At 30.3% G+C, this 23,323-nt stretch overlaps 1 long non-coding RNA gene across 1 annotated transcript; it reads left to right on the top strand.

Moving 5' to 3' along the window:
• Positions 1 to 16,694: 16,694 nt before the first annotated feature.
• Positions 16,695 to 17,745, top strand: LOC149538930 (uncharacterized). Its single transcript, XR_016355863.1, has 2 exons — positions 16,695 to 17,160; positions 17,277 to 17,745. It is a non-coding gene; the product is annotated as an uncharacterized LOC149538930 (long non-coding RNA).
• The last annotated feature ends 5,578 nt before the right edge of the window (positions 17,746 to 23,323 follow it).

The raw sequence follows: 23,323 nt of genomic DNA on the forward strand, positions 1-23,323 counted from the left end.
GCATGGTTATGTTTATTGTTTAACATAATTAGCTTACTTTCATATGCAAGTTATAAGGTAATTAATAATATCTATTTTTGTGCTAAAATTTTTAGAATACCGATTCAACACCCCCACTCTCACACTAGTATAATTCTAGAAAGGAGATGACCACATGACTAAAAATTTTAGTGACCTAACTAAAAGTGATCAAATTCTAGTCATATTTTTCAATCTATACATATAAGTGACTAAATAAATGATCAAGAAAATAAATAAATAATTGGTCACTAATAATTACTCACCCAAATAAGGGTCAGTGTATAGCCAAGTTGTTGTGAAGGTGAGAAATATGGCATAGTTATTGTTGGATACAATCATTTCATTGTATGTTGTCTCTGATGTTACACAATTGTCAAGTATATACCAAGAAGCTAGTGTATTCTGAGCTTACTTGGGAGTCAAAGGAAGTTTCAATGTATGACAAGTGTCATAGTGTTAACCAAGTTTAGAGTGAGTGTTAGTCAAGACCACTGGGCTACCAAGTAGAGTTTGCAGAAAGAAAATGTCTTTCGAGCTTACTCAATTACAATAGAAAATTTGGCATGGAATGAATGCTAACTGAGCTCACTCGGTTACTAATGGAAGTCTAAAGGAAAAAAATTTCTGAGTTAGTGTTGACTGAGTTGGGTTGGTCAACGAAGGATTTTCCTATATCAATTTTGTTGGTTAGATCTAGCTAACTCATGGGATGAATTTCATTTGTTTGAAATTTTATTCAAGCTGACTTGACAAGGTAAATGATATAAGCATAAGGTCTAGTTGAGGATTGAATTATAGAAAAGAAAGAGAAGAAGAGTGGTGCAGGAGCACCTAGGTAGGCTAAGGGTAGACCTAGGGCTTCTTTGATGTTTTGGCTTGTATTAATCCTCACCATGAAAATAGATCAATAAGGGGACGAACTTGGTCCTAAGGTGAAATTAGATAGGTTAGAAGAGCCCCAGAAGGCAATATTGCTCCTAATTGCTCAAAAATTGCTCATTTGGCTCAATAGAGCATTTTTGCATTTTGAAGGCTAGATAGGGAAAGGAAGTGTTTTAAGGTCCTTATTAGTTGTTTTGGATCCATCTTATGCCTTTTGGAAAGTTTGATAGCACATGGAGCAAGTTTGAGTAGTCAAATTGTAAAATTGCAAATAATGCTTATTTCTTGCAAAGTTGTCATTGACAACTTTTGCAACTTTTATGCAAAAAAAAGAAACTTCCTCATGTTGGCTATTTATCCACTTAAGGTAGTTGGAATAATTCATGCCAAGATTATATAAGGATAGTCTCAACCTTTTCAAGGGGCTAGAGAACCAAGTTATTGCAATGCATAGACTTTGCAACAACATCTTTATAATAGTTTTTGTGTTCTTCAATTTCTTGGCATGTGTACGAATTAGGTATAGTAATTTCTTTGTTGAAACTGGAAGTGGATATTTTCTTTCAATTATTTAAATAGTTCAATTTTTTGAGGAGAGTGTTTTGTGCTTAAATAAATTGTTTTGTAACTTAGCAGTCTATTGTTTTGAACAAAGTTGTTTGGAGAAAATGGGGTCTTAAGGCCACTTCCCTCCATATGCATTGTATGAAATTTAGGAATTTAGAACTAGAATCCATGTATCATAATGGAGGGCCAATGTAAAGAACAAATATGGCTTTAGAGGTGATGTCCTAGGCAAGCAAACCATGCTTCGTTAGGGATCACAAATCAAAAAATAAGTATTTAGAGTGGATTGGAAGTGAAAATACTCCAATCCAAGCACATCATGAGTAAGTAGATGGTAAGGGATAACCCCAATCTAAATGTGAAGCCTTGAAAAGGAAGTTAAAGAAGGTTTTGAACAAAACAACACAAAACCCTTAAAACCCTCAAATTAAGGCTAAAAATGTGTTTGTGTTGTACAGACAAGTTGGGGCTTAATAATTCAAAAATCTTCAAATACTATGAAAATGTATCCAAAATTGTGATTTTTTTTGGCCATTGTTGAGGGTTTTTGTAAAATATTTCTATTTTAGTGTGTTTGGAGGGCTAATCTGTATAGCGTTTTTCCACATACTTGAGTGCAAATTGGCTTGTGGAATGAAATTTGATTAGGGTTTTTTTCCTTGTTTTGAGTTTTTCATCTTGATTAATGACTTGAGGTATACCTAGGTTTCTATTTCATGATTTTGGGAATCTATTCAACATTGGGGTTATTTGTGTGTGTGAGGGAGTTATGAGAAAACTTGTATTAACCAGTTGATGTGCATGAGTTGAAAGAATAGGATCTATTGGTTAGGATCCTTAGAGACAATAGGGTGTGTAGAAGCCCTATTTGGTCATAGGGTCATCATCATCATCATCATCATTGTCATTATCATTATTGTTGTCATCGTCGTCATCATCGTCGTCATCATCATCATCATCATTTTCATCATCATCATCATCATCATTTTCATCATCATCATCATTATGAGCTTTCTCCTCCTTTTAGTAAATGTCTTAGCCTATTTTCTTGATGACTCTGTGGCTTACTTCCTTTTCTAATATTTCTCATTTTCATAGTACCCTTCTTCAATGTAAGAGTGGCTACTTGTGTACTTGGGTTCTAGATCTTGCAACTTTAGGACTTAAAGGGGTAGTTGTAAATCTTTTCTTGCCTTTTTTAGATTGTCACTTGGCAATAACAACTGCTTTGCCTTTCCCCTCTTCTCCCACTTCATCTTCACCTTTTCCCTCAATGATCACTACTGGATTATCAGATTCATCACCACCTAATGTTTGGGTAAGTGCAAGAAGTTGGGTCTCACTTTTGGGCAAAAAGTGGAAGTGTTTATCCTATTTTTGAAATTTCTTGTCATTTGATGTCAAAATTTGAGGAATTTAGAGATTGAATATTAAAAAAAGCTTCAACAACAATTTTTTTTGTGTTCGGAATCTAGCTTTTAAATATGTCATTTATTTGTATACCCATATGATAGATTTTGTTTTTGGTATGGATCTTTAAAAACCACTTTTTCAAAATGCCAGTTTCAGTACCATACCACACTTGTGTACAAACACCATAATTTGACACAAATAAATGAATTTTCATAAATCCTTTTAAAGGTAGTTACCTAATACACCTAAGATTGATGACAATATTTTTCCTTAATTTTTTATTGAATAATTTTATTATTATTAATTATTAATTGGCTATAAAGGTAAATTTTAAAACCTCTTATCTACGGACACCATAATTTGATTAAAATTTTATTTTTTTCAAAATTTCATTTTTTCAACCTCAAAAGAATTGTATGTAGATTGATGACATATAAATTAATTTAAGAAAAATGATAAAATAAAAAAGTTATTAAAGTTTTAGTGAACTTCACTATTTTACATATTGGTACCACCTTTCATTTAAAAATAATCCAAAAATAGTAAATAAAAGCATTGCACTGTAAAATTTATATTTTCTAAATCAGGATAGTGAGAGCTCTAATGAGTTTTTGTTTCATAAAAAAATTTGATCGGGAAGACCCTCTAAAAATTATGGCAAGGCATGAATTTGTTAGTTCAATGCCTTAGCCAAATCTTGAGAGGTCAAGGCATAGGCTTGGTCTCACCAAGCCTATCCCAAACCAAAACCCAAGGTAGGAGAAAAAAATCTTGCCCAATGTTCTAAGAAATGGGTACCCATTGTTTAAATTAAAAAAAGGGTACCCATTTTGAAAAAGTAAAATCGGCATACAAAATCCCCCCCAAAAAACAAAATTTTAAATTTTTAGAAATGGGTACCCATTTTTTAAAAGTAAAAAATGGGTACCCATTTCTAAAAAATATTTTTTATATTTTCAAAAATGGGTTCCCATTTTTTGAAAATAAATAACGGGTACTCAATTTTTTTTAAAAATAGGTACCCATTTTTTAAATTTAGGATTGAGTGCTTGAGCCTAAAATAGGTACCCATTTTTTAAAAATGGGTGCCCATTTCTAAAGAGTACGATCTCAATCCACAGACTTTTGTGGAATTGTGACCCAACTCCTTGCTTCTACATGTTCTCTCTTTTAGAATGTTTAGAATAACTTGGGGCAAGGGGCGGGGGGGGGTGAATTAGTTATCCAATGTCCTGATAAACTAGTTAAATAACATCCACACATGTTTGACACTAGGACTTAATGTGAAAGCCTAATTTGTGAAAAACCATTAGCAACATGTCACTAAATTTCACTCTTTTGAAGTGAGCTCTATTAGGAGCCAATCATGTTAAACATTACAAAACACAATGTTAAATGTGACCTTGTTAAGGATTTAATCACCCCATTTGGAGTGGCCTTGTTAGAGGACTTTAGAACATTCCCTTAGAATGTCACCTTGCTAAAGGATTTACATATGACTGTTAGGTCAACTTTGATTATAGGATTTTAAATATTTCTTACAATGGTTAGATAGTAGTAGTAGGTTTTAATATATTAAGTACAACTAAATTTGCATGTACAAATCTCAGTCTAGCTTCTAAACCAATTTACTATCTGATCTTCATTGTCATCTTTGTCTCAGATTCTTTTGCAAGCCCTTCAATAAATCACTCTTCCCTTCTTCACCTCTTCTCCACCTTCTGCTTAGTTTTGCCAGTCAATAACATCACCAACTACTCCAACTTTCTCTCTCTAGAACATATCTTGAAATTTCAGCCTTGTACCTCCTTAAATAGATAATTCTAATCTTTTTATGCTTAGTCATCATTATATATATCAGGGTTTAGGATTAGATTTGTCACATATAATGAATCTGATCACCATTTTATATTTCCTCTTCTATTATTGAAACTTCTCTTGGAATCCATTCCTTAGGTCATTTACCTAATCCTCTCTTGGCATAAAATTATCTAACTCATTAATCCTTATCTTCAACACGCTTTCCATATTAAAAGAAATCAACTTAGTTGGCTAGAAATTATGATTTCTTATAAACAGTTAAAATGTTATTCCTTGGCCAACACTATCCTCTGACACTCAGTCATCACTAGGTTACGTGGTCTATACTGATGCTTGGTCAATACTATTTTTTATCAACTTGTTGTAACACTCGATGAACACTAGCATCAATTGACATATACTTAAAATTTATTAATCATTTTCTCTATTACTCAGTCAAGCGTATGCATTTTATCTATCTATAATCACACATTCAAGGCTTTATTGTAACTATTTTCACCATTTGTAACATGAATTAAAAAATCTATCTATCTTGTCAAGTCAGAACTAAATCAAGTGTTCACTTGTAGTTTCCTCTTCATAACTCAACCTTTCCTCTAGATGCTTTTGGTATCAACAAATTCTCAAATCCTCTTCATTAATCAAATAGATATAACACTTAGATCAAATAGAAAATTGTCTCACCAATAGGTGTGACATCAATGAAAATATAACAATTATTCCAATTGTAGTTTCCAACACTCTCAAGTGTAATTAACATATTCTTTGATTTCTTCTCAATTTTGGTGACCACAATATCAATTTTAATCTTTTATTTTGCCTCCTTATATGTACCAAATCTTGGAGTCTCTTTATTCACTAGCTTATTTAGTAGATCTTCAATGTTCATAGTATCATTATCTACATTTAGCTCATAATCTATTAGTTCCATCCATGCAACCCTTGGTAAAATAACTTTAACAAGTGTATTATCGGTATCAACAAGAATACACACATCATCATGATACTTCTCAACTACAATAGGGGGTATCCTGAACCTTTGGTTAAGACTTATCTTGAAAATTTCAAGTACGCATCCATAACACTCCTAAAATGATCTCCTATTGCTTGAATATACTCATTAATCTAGTAGATAACTAAGGTGTTTGATTTCTAGTTAACTTGACTAGCTAATGGAAAATAGTTTTGCATATAAAATAAAATACATACCAAAAGTGAACCAAATTTGCATGTATTTATCCTTGTAACTTGAATGGTCTTCATATTGTCTTCCAGTTGCTTGAGTTGCAGCTCATCAATGTCATATTTATGACCCTTCTTCACAATTTTATAACCTATTTCTAATACAATGCACAAAACATTGTTCAACCTACTAGATTGAAATATCTTGTATGCCATCACACATACTCCAAATTTAATCTCCAAATCTATAATGGTATCCACTTTCATTCTGTTACTATCCCATTTTCCCTTTTTGTTTTCCTCGATTTCATTTTAGAATTCATCCAAATGGTTTTGACATTTTTAGTGACAAGTGATATGGTGAGGACGTGGATAAAATCTTTTTCAATCTTGACTGGTGCATCTAACCACATGCACATATCATGCACTCTGCTCAAAAATATGATAACCATTTTGCCTTTAACTCATCTGGAAAATATAGGGAATGAATAAGACCAATTTCCTCCAAATGCTTGAACTCTTCTTAAATAATTTTCCATTAACACACAATCGACCATACACCTTTTGAAGTTTATGATGTCTAAGTTTACCAATTTTACAATGATAAAAGGAACAAATATCATTCACAAGTAAAACCCTAGGTGGAATTGTAGATAGGGCACCCACTTTGCATGTTTGCATAACATTTTTCAATTATAATTTGTACTTTGGTTCTTCAGATGCATCATTTCTAGTCAATTTCAATGGGTTCACCTTTTCCTTGGTCTATCATTTTGGACTGGTAGAACATGGAGCCATTATTGATAGGTGGGATTTTGGTAAATTCTTATATGTTCACTCAATTTACTTTTAACTCACTTTGCACATGAATTCTACAATAAATTATCACTTCAAAGCTTCAGCCAATGATTCTTCACTCAAATCACTTGAATTCACACTTTACTCTTCAAAATGTAGGATACACAATAGAAAATAAAAAACCTGACATATATGCAATAAAATTACCTTTTCAACCATAAGGGTGCATTAAATCAATCATACTCCATGCTCTACCATCTTTAATAAACTTGGTTACTCTTCATTTCTCAATCATATCACAATTACATCATCACTCTAGTGAAACATTAAACTTGACTCATGCTCAAATAAAACATCTTCACTCCTTTGATATTACTAGCTCAGTTGCAAGAGCTAGCATGTAGTTACTGACATACTTGATAAAATTATCTAAATGCAAAATTTATAAACTCCATGTATTGTCCTTGTGCATCAAATATTATAAAAATAAGGACTATCTTCCATTTCACTCTAGGAACTAGTGTAAGATAAAACATTAGTCATCTAGCTCATTGCCTTCTATGAAGGCTTAGTTGAAGTTAGTGGTTACCACTAATCTATTGGATGAGGTGTCCCCATTTGTTTCACTTAATGTCTCACTTTGTTCTAACTTTCTTTTCCATGTCTTATTCATCTTCTCATGGATTTCATCCACACTTATCTAGCCTTTGCTTTTCAAGGATCTCCTTCATTCGGTGTTGACACTTAGTTTCTATAGTTGTTGTTTAGATGGTTGACCTTGTGACAATGATAGCATGTCATTCAAGAATCTATCCAATTACCAAATCCTACTCCAAAGTCTAATATCATTCCATTTGTAGCTATATGGCCATACTTCCCACATGCATTACATGAATACCATGTGCTACAATCTTAATTGATTGCATTACCTTTCTTTCTTGATTTCCTATCTTCACCAATTATCTGCATTCTTGTGACTTGAGTCCAAACTTATTGTAAGTATATGTTAGTAACCATTGAATGCATATTACATTCAAATTCTTGGTGTCCATACTTATTACAATGATAACAACAACCATCAATTTTTGGAGTAACATTGCTCTTACTATTTTTTCTCCGGCATGCATTTGTTGTGTGTCAAGGCTTCCGATAATGATAAGATGTTGGTTTCTTTGGATTTGGACTTCTGTAAACATATCTTTGCATGAGTTCATTTGATCTAATTCACCTTTCTTAGTAGTGGAGTGTTCAGTATAGCCTAAGGCAAATGTATCTTTGTGCAACCTCTATCTTTTGCGTTGTTCATCCAATAATTTGATATTGTCCCATCATCTCTTCATTCTATCAATTAGTTATTTCTTAGACTTAAGTTCACTCTTCACTATTTCATTTTCAATCCTTAACATAACAACTTCTTTTATCTTCCTACCAATTTCATGATTTGCACTAAGTAACTAGTTTTTCATATCATAGTGGTTATGTGTCAATCTTGAAATCTCTTCATCTTTACAATCCATTCTTGCACCAATTTGTCTCTTGTTTTCTTCCAACATTTTTTTTCATCCTCAACTTTTCTCTTTTACTCCATTACTTCACACATTCTTTTAGATTGCACTTCTTGTACCATTTTTAGTGACATGACCTGTTTGGTAAGACTATGATTTTTCTCTAGTAGATCATCTATAGGGGTGAATGCACAAAGTTGGGTCGCAATTCCATGGAAGTCAAATCCGCAAAATGAAACTTCTTAGAAACGGGTACCCGATTTTTAAAAATGGGCACTTGATATTTTTAAAAATCGGGTACCCGTTTTTTATTTTCAAAAAATGGGTACCCGTTTCTCAAAAAAAGAAAAATTTAAATTTTTAAGAAACAGGCACTCGTTTTGTAAAAATAAAAAATGGGTACCCATTTTTTAAAAATTGGGTACCCGTTTCTTAAAAATTCAATTTTTTAAGTTTTCGACGGATTTTACATGCCGCTTTTAGCTTTTCAAAATGGGTACCCATTTTTTGAAATTCAAATAACGGGTGCCCGTTTCTTACAACATGAGGCGGGATTTTTTTTTCCTGCCTCGAATTTTGGTTTGGGACAGGCTTGGTGAGACCAAGCCTATGCCTTGGCCTCTTAAGATTTGGCTAAGGCATTGAACTGACAAATTCATGCCTTGCCATAATTTTTAGAGGGTCTTCCCGATCAAATTTTTTTACGAAACAAAAACCCATTAGAGCTCTCACTATCCTAATTTCAAAAATATAAATTTTATAGAGTTATGTTTTTATTTACTATTTTTTTATTATTTTTTAATCAAAGGTGGTACCTAAATGTAAAATAGCAACATTCACTAAAACTTTAATAACTTTTTTATTTTATATTTTTTCTTAAATTAATTGATATGTCATCAATGTACATTTAATTCTTTTGAAGTTAAAAATTTTTATTTTTTGAAAAAAGTGAAATTTTGATCAAATTATGGTGTCTGTACATGAGAGGTTTAAAAATTTTCTTTTATAGCCAATTAAAAATTAATTTAAAAAAAAATCATTAAAAAATTCAAAAAAAAATATTCTCATCAATCTTTGGTGTGTCACGTAACTCCATTTAAAAGGATTCACAAAAATTCATTCATTTGTGTCAAATTATGGTGTCCGTACACGAGTGTGGTATGGTCCTGAAACAGGCATTTTGAAAAAGTGGTTTTCAAATATCCATACCAAAAAAATAATCTATCATATGGGTATACAAATAAATTACATATTCAAAAAGAAGATTCTAGGCACTACAATTTTTATTTCTGAAGTTTTTTATATTTAATCTCTAAATGGCTCAAATTTTGGCATCAATTGACAAAATATTTCAAAAACAGGAAAAATACTTCCACTTATTGGCCAAAAGTGAGACCCAACTTCTTGCACTGACCCATAGAAGCATCAAATTCATCAGACATGTTTCCATCAAACAATTCTTCAACCACTTGCTCCTAGTAGGTTATCTGATTGGTTTTCTAGGAAATTTATTATGTTCTATTCAAGGACTACTTCAGGTTCTTCTTTAGTTCATTTATTTGATTAATGGTCATCCTCAACTTGAGTATCTAATTCTCTATAATCCTATCCAACCTATACTCCTCCATTATTCTAATCTTTTACTCTCAAGCGATAAAATCTTAAATAAAGAGAATTGAGATCTTATACCAATTGTTAGACTAGTAAGGATATATATGATGCTAAGAAGGCCTAGGTGAATCAATATTCTCTAAAACTTTTCTTCCAAAAAAACTTCAAATATTTCCTTTACTACTTTATGTTACTCACTAATCACTAATCCTTTGTCTCAAGATTTTGTAAATGAAAATTGCCTAAGTAATTTAACATTCACAATCTAAAACAAACAAACTCATTAAGAATAACACAACACAATAATTTGGTATAAAAAAAACACCTTGTTAGAGGGAAAACTGTAGTGGTGATAGTACCCACAAATCCATCACTACTACAATATAACGTCTCCTTGTTAGATCTACAATGTTTCTCACTTTTGATGAGTTAGTATGTTAAGAGTATACAAAAAGATCTATAAGGATCTACCTTTACAAGGATTTAGAAAACTACTATAGTGGTTAAACAATAGAAACTTACTTTTATTCAATAGACCCCTCTTTAGATTTGAGGTTATCACCTTCTATGATAGATGCATAGTTAATTTTAAGTCTGTCTTTGTCCTTGATTTCTATCCTCGTTACTAAACCTTAATATCGATTACTTTCTTCAATACTTCATGGCAACATCATGACATCAATGGTAATATTGGTCTTAACAAAACTTTGATAGCTAAAAACTTCAAAACTTTTGTATATTGCTACCGTTATAGTTTTCTTTTATTATTTCATAGCTTTACCTAATTAGGATTTTAGAACTTTCATCAAATTTTCTCTAGTTGTGATAAATGGTTCTACAATCTTCTATTTCCTTCATTTTCATCTATATCTCCATTGGTCCTTCGAATATTGTGATCATAAATAGTCAATTGACACTCTTAAATAAAATCTTTTCAAATCTTTATCTCCATTTAACTATTTTCCTTGCATAGTAGGATCATGTACCATTGACTTATGTACCAATTCAAACTCTAATATCACCTCTATATCACTTGGTAAATACAACTTTCCTACTTACTAACACTTGGTAAATATTTTCTCGACATCCTCTATGTAGCTCGGTAAACTATGTGCTTAGTAAATCTTGACTTATCTTTAGCTCTATGTAATTAGAATTACTCGATGAATACTTGAGCTTAGGTATACTTAGGAATATTCATTTATTTTCTCCTTCATTTCTTGGGTGTAATATAGTAGGTTGGTTTCTATATATATTGTGACACTAATAGGCAATATGATTGTTTGTAGAAGTAAGAGAGAATGAAGTGATGTTGAGTATGAGAACCTAATTGGGCAACTGATAAATCACTTTATAATAGTATAATGTTGGTTTGATTATTTGATATGATTTCATAGAGTGTTGAGATGATGTATAAGAAAGTTAGTATGATCGGTAAGGGAAGGAATGAAGTTGGTACGTAAAAAGATAAGTTACACCAAGATAAAGATAGTGGTTAGTAATTGAAGAGAATAAAAACTAAAGTAATTCAAAATAATAATAATCAAGGAGTGTTAACCAAGATAGTGCAATGTTAACCAAGTGCAATATTTATTGAGTGTAAAGAAGGTCGGTGAAGGACAAACCCCATTTATTAGTGACATAATAATTTGAGAAAAATCATGTTGAGGTTGACATAATGTGAATCTAGATTGATCAAGATTTTTTTGAGATAAGGATTTTTTTGTTAAAAATATCAATGACAAATAATTAAAATAATATTTGATGATGGAGATTTGAAGCATGTTTGAGATCCAAGCTGAAGCACAAAGTTAAATGTTAAAATATTTTCTTAAGTTTCTATATTCAATGCATATGATTTGAAAAATATTAATTGATAATTGTAATTAGGTGACAAAATATATGAAGGAGTTTAAGCAGCAAAAATCTATCTATACAAGGAAGACACAAGGATGGAAATACTTCTAGTCTAGTGATAGACAAGTTGATTAGAAGGAGTTGAAGAGATCCTATTGAGTAGATCAAAGTGCTGATGTGATGATCAATCGGTGAGCAGATTTATTAAGAATAATAAAGATCTAATCAGGCAAAGTGAGTTATTTTGTTTAACAAATTACTTGAATATTACTTTCTAACTATTGTAGAATAAAATTTATTAACTAAGTCGACTTAATAGTGTGAATTTGTAAATCCATTAGTATGGTGACACTCTATTGAATGCTTGTAAGTCCTTTAGACAAGCCACTCATTAAAGGGTGATATGGTCTACATGATCTCTAGTGAAGATCCCCTAATTGGGTCGCACCTAGCTATGTACTTTTAACCTTCAACAGGGTTGTCTCTTAACTAAGCTTGAACTTCATAATAGTGAAATTATTTTGGGTGACTAGCCCCATGTGGTTTTTATCCTAATCAGGTTTCCATGTTAAAAATCTTAGTATTCATACATGTATGAATGTGTTGCATGTTATTTACCTTGACGTGGTAAAACAATTTATATTTCTACAAGTTGGTTAATATTACTAATATTTAGTTCTACATGAAAATTTGCTTGCACATCAGAAAGACTAATTCTATTATGATTATTGAGTTGGTTTGTTAATAAGTTAAGTTTTTATAGGTATGGTGAACAATTTGAAAGGGTTTTAGGATAATTAATTTAACCCTTTCCTAGTTATCTAAAAAGTTTGGGACTTTATATTGCACTTAATATGGATTACTAGTATGTGAGCTTTAGAATATATGATTGAGAGATATACCCTTTCATGGTAAGTAGATAATGATAGATATTTGTAGCATCTCTTCAAGATAATTGTTGAATAATTGAAGACTTTGTGGTTCAAGAAAAAAACTTGAAAGTATACCTTACTATGGGTCAGAAGATAGTTTAGTGAAACCTCACTTGATTTAGATTTGATTCTTCAAGATCTCTCTCTCTCTCTCTCTCTCTCTCTCTCTCTCTCTCTCTCTCTCTCTCTCTCTCTCTCTCTCTCTCTATCTATCTATCTATCTATCTATCTATCTATCTATCTATCTATATATATATATATATATAATGTAATCATAATTTTTTTTATGTAGTCCTGAAGTGGGGTCAAGTGCAGGGGGTGGTGGTCCCTAAAGTTAAGTGTCTTTTGATGTTTTTTGAAATAATGTATTAAGGGAAGGGTGGCAGAGCGATGTTGGCATAATATATTAATAAATAGGTGTTTGAAAATGCATAATAGCTTGTTCCCAAACTACCAATTATGCAACTATGAAACTACAAATATAATCTATATAGCACAACAACTATTTGATGGATAAATCATCAAAATATTTAGTTTTTAATTGTTTGCTCTTTCAATTTACATAGAATTAGTACAAATTCTTAGTTTTCCATTCTTAATTACACTAGTTCATCATGTTGGCAACATTTAGGAGCCTATTAGATAAGTGTCAATTCTATTTCAACACCTTGAGGGCATTTGAGTTAGTGGATCATTTTTCGTCACCTCTCTTATTTGGGGAGTTCATACTTAATTTCTTAGAAGCACTCACATCTATTTGTACTCTTCTATGTCAAATTCGATAGTCAAATTTGGGTACATTTTTTTATTATGCTTTAAATTAACATCTTTGTTCTTGATAATATTAAAAATTGAAAACACATTAGATATAATTATTTGATTCAAAATAGGATGATGATACATTGAATTTTGGATGACTTTATAAAGACTCATTTTCTTCTGTAAAAATTATTAAAAGAATTCAACTACCACATATTATTCAACTACTTTTTTATTTATTAACTGAAACTATAAAAATAATCTTTATTAAAGTTAAACTCAAATACTAGATGAATTTAGCTCTAAAATTCATCAAAAATAGAACTAAAAAATACTCTTTTCAAATAGAAGTGGTCTAAAACCATATTTTAAGATAAAACATGAATTTAAATGAACCAATGAATAATTAGATATTATAAGGACATCTTTAATAGAATTTCATAAATTTCTTCAAATAATTTTAAAAACTAGAAATGTTGAATTTTCTTACCTGCCAAAGAAATAATACAAATAATTAAAATTTATTTTTCATATTTATCTAAAAATCTACTTAACTTTTTTTTTTTCAAAACTAAAATTTTAATGAATTTGTCTAATTCTTAAATGCATAAATTTCACTTTAGCTCTAGAAAAATTATTAACAATGCTCATAATCATACTTGAATTCAAATCATTAAATTACCTTGCAAAGTCACTATTGTTATATTTCATTTAAATTTTATAATATAAACTTATTAAACCGATAGGATTTCTACAATGATGTAGTTTTAAATAAAATTATTTTAAATGCAACAAGAAATGTTTTGATAGTTAGAAAGAGCTTAAAATAGATAGCACAAAATTTCATGTAAATTTGATAAGAAGAATATAAACTTTTAAAAAAATTCTTTTTCATTGAGAAGAATATTATTTTCACTATAATATTCAAAATGTTCTATATTTTTTACTTCAAATTTTAGTAAACTTATTTTATTGGTTAAGAATCATTATATTTTCTTAATACAGAATTTGATGAATTATTTTTTTAAATTTTAAATATCTTCAAATTAGATATTTATTGCTTATTTTATAAATAAATTTAATTAAAATTTTAGGAATGCTAGTAAGTTACCATATGTATACAAACACTCACTATTGGTATCATATATGAGACATGGCTTTTTATAGAGTGTTCTCAATCATGGTATCTAAGGTATAATGTTGAATTTTTATTTTTTTTAAATCATGTTTTCACTATGTAGGGTGTGTATGATAAATTGAAAAATGGCTAATGTGTTCTCCTCATAACCATTATTTGGAAATAACCACTAAACACATGTCAAGTATACTTATGTATATAGAATCAAATAAACAAATGTGTAAATTGTTGCATTATAGAAACTGCATAATAAACACGTTGTAATATATTATTAGTGTGTCATACTACATATTAAATATTTTTTCCAATACGAAAGAATGGTGATACAAAAAATACTTTTTGTATAGGAAAATTGACAATTTAAAGCACTACATGAATTTGGCATGATGAATTTTATATATATATATTGAATGTGCATTAGAATATTTATTTGTATCTTGTAAAACAACTTTTATTACACAATTTGATCATCTTAGTGTTATGATTGGAAAATTGGTTCACTTTTCCTTCTATTATTTCAAATAAATGACAATTTGACTAACAATATTTTATATTAAGTCAACTAATCCCTATACATTGAATGATAGAAAAATCAAGATAGAAAAACAATGAACAACATGGCCAAAATAGAGAATATTACCCAAATAAAGTGCAAACAAAGGACTTTTGAAAGGAACCAAACACCTTCGATGAACTAAGCTAACAAATTTGTCAAACACATTTAAAGATATTTAAAAAAAGGTTTGTGTTCTTTTTTATGAGATATAACTAAATGAGTCTTTTTTAAACAACTTGTGAAAAACAATTAAATATAACAAACTTTCATGCAATATTCTTATTTTTTTCTATGTGCACAAAGTTTGTTGCAATAGTTAAATAGTAATGTAATGTATGGTGGAGCTCTTTACAAATGGATGTCCTATATATTTTTAATAAATACTCAATACCTTTTGATATGATCATAGTGGATTTGGAAGTGTCCTTTTGTACAATACAAAATATAATTTTAATTATTATATTCTTAACTTGGGAGGAGTGACTACCTACAAGGGGACAATAGGATCCAATGTGGAGATTTGGAATAAAATGTACAAAGGTCAATGTCACATAGGCAAATCCAAATGAGTTCAATGTGATATTATGTAATTAAATTAGGGTGGGGAAATAATGAAATCTAGGTCCTTACAAATAGAAAGTCAAAAGCAGTATGTATATGTGTGTATGTGTGTGTGTGTAGACACACACACACACACACACACATGCAAAAAACTATTATTTATATACCAATATTAGACAAAACCAAAACAATCACTATAAACCCACTTTGATAGGAAGTCTATAATTAAGGAATGCATTTCTCTTTTATTTTTTTTCAATTTTTCAATAGATTTGAAGTGATTCATAAGATAATGCTAACAATTATATATGGAATTCTTAGGTTGAAATTATTTGACCATTGAGCTAAATTCATTTCAAACAAGATTCATCGCATCTCTTATCATGTCAGATCTTTGCATTCAATATGATTTATGCTTTATTAAATTTATTTACCCTAATTCAAATTCAAATTCATTGAATTGGTTCTCCACTAAGGAGAAACTTCACCTACAAATCAGTATGTTGAAATTTGTCCATTTTGTCAATAAACTTCTATAGGTGAGTGAAGAGCTTAAGGTTAACCTTTCAGCACTCTCAAATGAATCCATTATGTTCACTCCAAATAGCAGCTGACCAAAAAAATAGTACTTTTTGCACAAATGGACCAATCAATGACCAAGAAAGCTAAAAAAAATCAACTACTAGTACATGTGCTATCATTTTTTTAACTTTTAAACAAAATTCAAACATATTTCCCTATCTACACCTCCATACCAACCCAATCCATTTGCAGCAGAATTCCCTATGTTCAAGCCAAAGAAACATAAAAAAGAAACAATACGTAAAAAAGCAGCAGCCAGTAATGTTAGTGAACAAGGCCAGATTGTACTCGATGAGAGTGATATGATTGCAGAATTGTCGCTTTGCCTGAAATAAAAGATGCCTATGAAATCTGAGGCCTAAACACTGTAGCGAAATAGGGACTGTCTTATCCAGCAGTGTCTCCCGTAGAGTGGGCCATTACAGGAGATGCCATTCACTGTTCGTTTGTACCATCCACCAATTAAAGCAATTGACTACCGCAGACCCAACAACCGTTGCATTTGCTTCTTCTAACCCAACTCGAATTAAACCTGCATTAAACTGCGTGTAAGGCAAAGACAGCATTGTCAACGAAGCGTTAATTACTTTGCAGAGCTTTGTTTGCCAACATTTGGTCTCCTCAAAGTTAGTGTTAGAGCTCTCTAATCGTATCATTCATGTTTCATATTGCCATGAAGTGATAATTTTTTAGGGTTTGAAAACAGCCCATTTATGGATCCAATTTATGACTTGGCGTTTGATATTGTGAGAAAGATGTCACCTACTACTTCTTTAAGTTCATGACTGATGGCAAAAATAATCATTACAGCTATGGACTTTTGTGGCTGATCTACTCCTCCTTGGCTTTATAAGAGACCCCATGGAGTGACCCATTTCCATACAAGCAAAGTGAGTTAAGAATAATCATCATTCATGAGCTTCTATGATCTCCAAAGCTTAGAGTTCTTTCACCCTGCATGAATTCTTCTCCAAGGTCCTCTTTCCTCTCTTCTCTTCATATTTGCTTTTGGGCTATGTTTTCTCTTGGGTTTATTGCACTGTAAGTCCATTTCTTAACTGCAAACACTTTTTTGTATTTGGAATTTGCAGATCTGAAATGGACGTGGGTGGAGAGAACAAGGAGTACTTCAACTCTTTTTCAAGTATGAAGACATGTGATAAGGTCTTCTACAGAGTTTTAGTAAAAGTTGTAACATACCTTTGTAGTTTTATTAACATAACTGGATTGTCACTTACAAACTGGCGCTATCCCCTCTGAGCTTTGTTATAACTGTGGTTTGAACTGTTTGCGTCCACATTTATACCTTCCATCGTCCCCATGATTACAGTTTCCTCCTTTATCTATACTTCTCTTCTTCCTCTTGCCATTTTCACCATTCATGTATATACTCCATTACATCCGTCTCTCTTCCTAGAGATTCATGACATCCATGAATCACACCCTCTTTTGACTTCAGATTCCTAGGCAGGTATACCTCCTGAGCTTCTCTGCAAAGTAAAACTTGTTGTAAATTAATGAATGTCTTGCAAATGTGAAAGGCTATAGTTTTTTCCTCTACTCCACTGAGGAGAAATTTTATATTGAGAGATGTATCTGTTATTATTTCTTTTGTTATATATTTTGGATGATTAAATGTCTTCTGGTAAATGCCAAGACTTTTAGCTGAGACCATATTTTTTCTTCACTACTGTTATAGACTGACAGCATTTTACTAAGGAAATCCCTATTAATAAATGTGTGCCTTCACTTCTCTTGTTAAATACTTTCTGATAATAGATTCTGATATTAAACGTTAAAACATATATCTGTATCGACATTGATCCGTTGACAGATAGGTCTATGTCGTCAATTTAGTGTAAATTTATTATGTACTTTCTAGAAGAGGAACTTGGTCAAAAAAAATGTATTTAGTTTTCTTCTTCTTCTGTTGTGATTCGTGAATATAACACCCTGCAGTATTTACACGTATTTTAGTTGTTAATAAAAGTATCAGTACTTTTGCAGCTTTAAATATTTATAAGTGAGAATTTGGCAGTGGTATTGGCCGTTTTCTCACTTTCGGATCGTATAAGATTAAAAAAATTGAGTCTATACTTTCAGGATCGAATTCCAGACCTGCGTGAAATTGAAATAAGATGATAACCACAAATAATTTTGGTTTTTTTAATCTATAATGAAAATAAGAAACCCTAGTTTCTATATTCACTCAAACATTTTCAATGAACAATCAGATGTTGATTTCTTATAGTTTATTAGTTTCAGAGTTATTTGCTCCGCATTATATTTGCATGAGGAGAGTTGATTTTATATAATTTTTCATTTAAAATTTTATTTAACTAGATATAGAATTAGTATAGAAAATCATAAGATCTTATGATTTTTCATTTTTTATTTTTTTAATAATTTTATTTTTATAAAATAATTTTAAGTTCCTTTTTTTGTTAAAGACATGTATTGTCTTATTTGTTCTTAAGACAAGTCTTTACCTTTTTTTTTCTTTATCTTTTTTAATATATTGTACTAGTTTTTTTTGTGAATGCAAAGTTAAATAGATTATATTCATTAAAAATATTGTTTCTAAATTTTAACAAGAGTTTGATAATCTTATAATGATGTTAAATAGATTCTTAGATAATCTTTCTTTTGAATTTTGAGTCACAATTTTACAATGTTCTAAGTTTACAACATGCATATTATTTTATATAAAAAAAATTAATTGCTTATCATAACAAAGTCATCTCAATCAACAATGTGTTATTTGTCTTATTTAATTTATGACATGTACAAGAATCAAAATGTATAGATAAAATTACAAATCAACTAGATGTGGTAAATGTTATACTTTCAATATGTTATTTCATAATAAAATATGACGAGGAAATATTCTAATTTGGTGGATAGTGCAAGTGAGACTATAATCCTAAAAGAGTTTAGAAAAATGGGAAAGACAATTCTTGTTGAAGGAGATCAACATATTATTTTTTTCTTACTTTCATAATTAGAATACATATAGAGGAATATGTAGCCATAATTGTTGAAATCTATCTAAATGCAGAGGAGACACTTGTGTTTAGATCAAATGATGTTTGTTAGAAATTTAAGAGTTCTTAGTTAAGATGTTTAATGCATTTTAATGCAAGATTTTTTGAAGGCTTGAACAATATTAAGTCAACAAGAATGTTTTTATTATTTATATTTATATTTTATTATTTTTGTTGGATTTTTTTTTCTAATTAAATTTTTTCTTTGTATTTAAAATAGTATTTTATAAGGAACCATTGAGTGTTTAGGGATAATGAGTCTTGACATGGGTGATTGCAATAAAAGCTTTTAGATGAATTAAGGAAGAGTTTCTTCTCACTAGAAAGAACAAAAAAATCAACAATGAAGGATTTTCACAAGATGCCTTGCACTCTATGATTTTAACTCCAAGAATATAAATTATAATATAAGAGAGAATGTTGGTTTTGGGGGATTATTAAGATATTTGAATGGTAACTATGTTAATATTGTTGCATGTCCACTTGGCACTTAGTCCAACCATGTGGCCAAAGAAAAAGGGGCCCTCCTTGCGATTAAGCTTGCCAAAGCTACTAATTGTAATCATTTACAGGTTGAGGGTGATTTGAAAAACATTATTAATTACCTAAATTGGAAACCCCATCTAGGTCAGTGATTATAACAATCATAAAAGAGGTAAGATTGATTTTAAATTGTTTTGACAAAGTCACCATTTCCATATGCACAGAGAAGCTAACTCTTGTGTCAACTACATTGCCAACTTGGGTATACGAGCAAAAAGGATGATTTTTTGCAAGATAATCCTGCTAAGAATCTCTTATTAAAAGAGAGAACTAAAGAGTACATGACATGTATCCTCATTAGTAAGTTAAATAAGTAAGATGAATACATCAAAGTTGTACACTAATTATTATAAGTTAATGCTAGGGATTCTTTCCATAAAGGGTATTGAAGATCAACGAGTTGCTTAGGCATCTTTGAGTGTTACATTCATTGGTTTTGGTTTTATTTAGGGAGATATAGTTTTCAAATTTGTGGGTGTTCATATTAAGGGCATAGTCATGGGTGGGAACCAAAAACACAAGAGCTAAGAAATTGTGAAGAATAAAATGACATGTCGAACATTTGGGATTAGTTGGAGATGGGAGAGGTCACTACTTGTCTTGAAAGGCTTCATGGCTTTGAGCTTGAAGCAATAGTGAAGTTTTTTAGGGGCTCAAACGACTATAATATAACATGTATGTAGTTTCCTTCCCTCTTAATAATTAGTTCTTTTATGAGATTATTGAACTATTGAATGATGGTGTGAAGTTATTCAAAGAATGAAAGACTATTAAAGATGACTTACTAAAATTCCTCAAGGATGAAGATAAAAGGAAAGAATTAATTAATAAAGGTAATTTATTTTCCAATAAGAAGATTAAGCCTATATGGAGATGTGTGCTAACATATCTTTTGTATTACTTTACCCTAGATTATAGGAAGAAGTGAGTTCATTACTTTAATTTTCTTTTCCTTAATCATTTTTGATATGGTGAGAATTTTTTTTTCCTTATTATAATTTAAAATCACTTAATGGGATTGTGATAAACCATAAAATGAATTCTTCTTTTCACATCCTCGTGAAGGCCTTATCCTTCTATTTGCTAAATAACGTAAACCTAGAACCCGTAAGGTGAATTCGATTCAAATAAAAAAGGAAAGTGTGCCTGGGAGTAAAGGAAAATCCCCTTTTTTCAAGTAAGGGGAAAAGTCATGTGGAGAGTGAAGGCAGTAGAATGGTGATCGAAGATGAGGAAAATGGCACCTTGGAAAATTCTAAGGAAGATGACTCCTCCTATCAAAAAAAAAACTTCCTTGTCTGCTACAAAAAAATATGAAAAGTACCGAAGAGGTTGACAAGGAAAATATGCCTCAAGGAAACAAGAACAATATAAATGATAATAGGAAGGAAAATCTTAACATGAATATTAGTGGGTACTTTGTAGCTAAATCTGAAGAGGTGCCTCCAGTTAAGGATACTAAGGGTTCTAGGGAATTTGATTCCATTTTGGCCCTAGATGTTAGGAACACGATGACGAAAGTTAAAGAGAAAGTGGAGCTTATTATTTCCATTGTTGAATAATTCTATAGTGAAATCACTTCTATTAAAACTGTGGTGGATATGTTGTATAAAGTCTTACAAAAAGGAGAAGAGATGAGGAAAAGAAAGGATGAGCTAATACCTAGCCAATTAAAAGAGATTGAGGGAAGAACTGAGAAAATAGTCTAGGATAGTAGTAGTAGACTCCATGATTCCATACAGAAGCTCATGACTAGAAAAAGAAAGATTGAATTTCAGGGCATTTAGCTTAATTTGGATTTCAAAAGCAAGGATAAACACCAACATGAGGAGATTTCTAAGGGTCTAGGAAAAAGGATAAGGAGTAGAGAAAACTTGCAAAAGATAACCTTGGTATGAAAGAACACTATAGAGGATCTTGATATTATGGAGGTTTAGGCAACTAAGGATCTTAAGGAGTTAGTTTACTTTTGGTTTCTGTATCTTTTCTTGGTGATTTTTTGTTTTTTGCCTACATCTAGTTGTTGGTCTTTTTTTTTCTAGATATCGTGAAAGTTCATCTATTTTCTAACATAGTTCTACTTTAGACTTTAGTCTTATTATTGTAATGTAACTAGCTACTTATTGGCTTTCAAGCCCTTGTAAAACCTATTTTTACGTTAATAAATAAATTAAATTTTTCAATGAACCATATGTGAAAGAACAAGCTTAGATGGTTGATTTTCTTTTTCACTAAATGAGTAGACTCCAATTGATAGTGTTAAGCTAGTATAATAACTCTCCTTGAAAAAGGTCACATCATCTTGATGCTAGGTAGTAAACAGATGTTGATTTAGTTATCTATTACATTTATAATATAATATATAATTAAAATAATCACATTGATTTCATTTTACTTTATTCTGTGGATAATAGGATAAATATGATGATATTTGGTAAATAATATGATGATTGGAACTATCTATAAGGTATAAGTGTCCATGTTTAATAATTTGGAACAATATTGATAATTAGTTCAAATATATGAATTAGATTCAAGAACTTAATTATTTTAGAAGCCTTAAGGATTATAAGTTTTATTCATTTGTCTTTAGTTTTGATTTTCCTTAAGAAAGATTCAATGTGTCTTCAATTTTAAATTTCCTTTATAAACAAATTGTGTAGAGTCATTTTTGTATGAGCAACATATAATTGAAGAAAAATGGACTAATAAAAAAATCATTGAAGTCTTCCAAGAATCCAAATCAAAGATTGAATAAGTAGCTAGAGATTTGAGGTGAAATATTATAAGTTTAAGGCATAGAGAAAATAGTAAATTGAACATTATTAAAGAAATCATCTTACAATAAATATCTATATTTCATGTATAAGATGAGGATGAGATTCTTGTGAATTATCTTAAATAGAGGCTTATGAATATAATGCTAGATATTATAATGCAATAACTATTTAATGAATAAAAATATTGTTTCTCATTTTCCATGTATATTTTAATATTTTCTATGTGAGATCACTCTATGTGCTAGATATGAATAGTTGACCATCCCTTAATTAGGAATACCAATTATAGTTATATCTTACTGTCTTTTTCAACATAAGAGGTAAAAAGAACAATTTGAAGATCTATATTTATACTATAAACACTAATAAATCTATAACTAATTACTAAAAGTTCTAAATTCCCAGGAAATGAAAAACCATAAATATAACTCTAGTTTTCTTAACTACTATTTAGTTTTTGATTAAGGCTAAAATAATTTTTTTTACAAGGGACTCAAAACCCAAAAAGGTTTACATTAGAATGAAAGTATTAAGTCCTGAAACAAAATATTTTTTTGACCAGCAAACACACCCAAAACTAGAACCAACCAAACTTTGAAAAATGAGTACTAAAAACCAGATGACCACAACTAGCTAAAACAATATAGAGAAAAAAGAAAGAAAAGACTAGCACAAAGGAAATCACCTTAGGCTAGATCTTTGACATTTTCTTTTAGCTCTTCTTGAATCCCTTTAATATTCTTTCTGACTTTCTTTATATTGCTTTGGTTA

The sequence above is a fragment of the Cupressus sempervirens genome, chromosome 9, assembly GCF_028749045.1.
Source record: "Cupressus sempervirens isolate cs-2001-9-10 chromosome 9, ASM2874904v1, whole genome shotgun sequence".
Classification (NCBI taxonomy): Eukaryota; Viridiplantae; Streptophyta; class Pinopsida; order Cupressales; family Cupressaceae; genus Cupressus; species Cupressus sempervirens.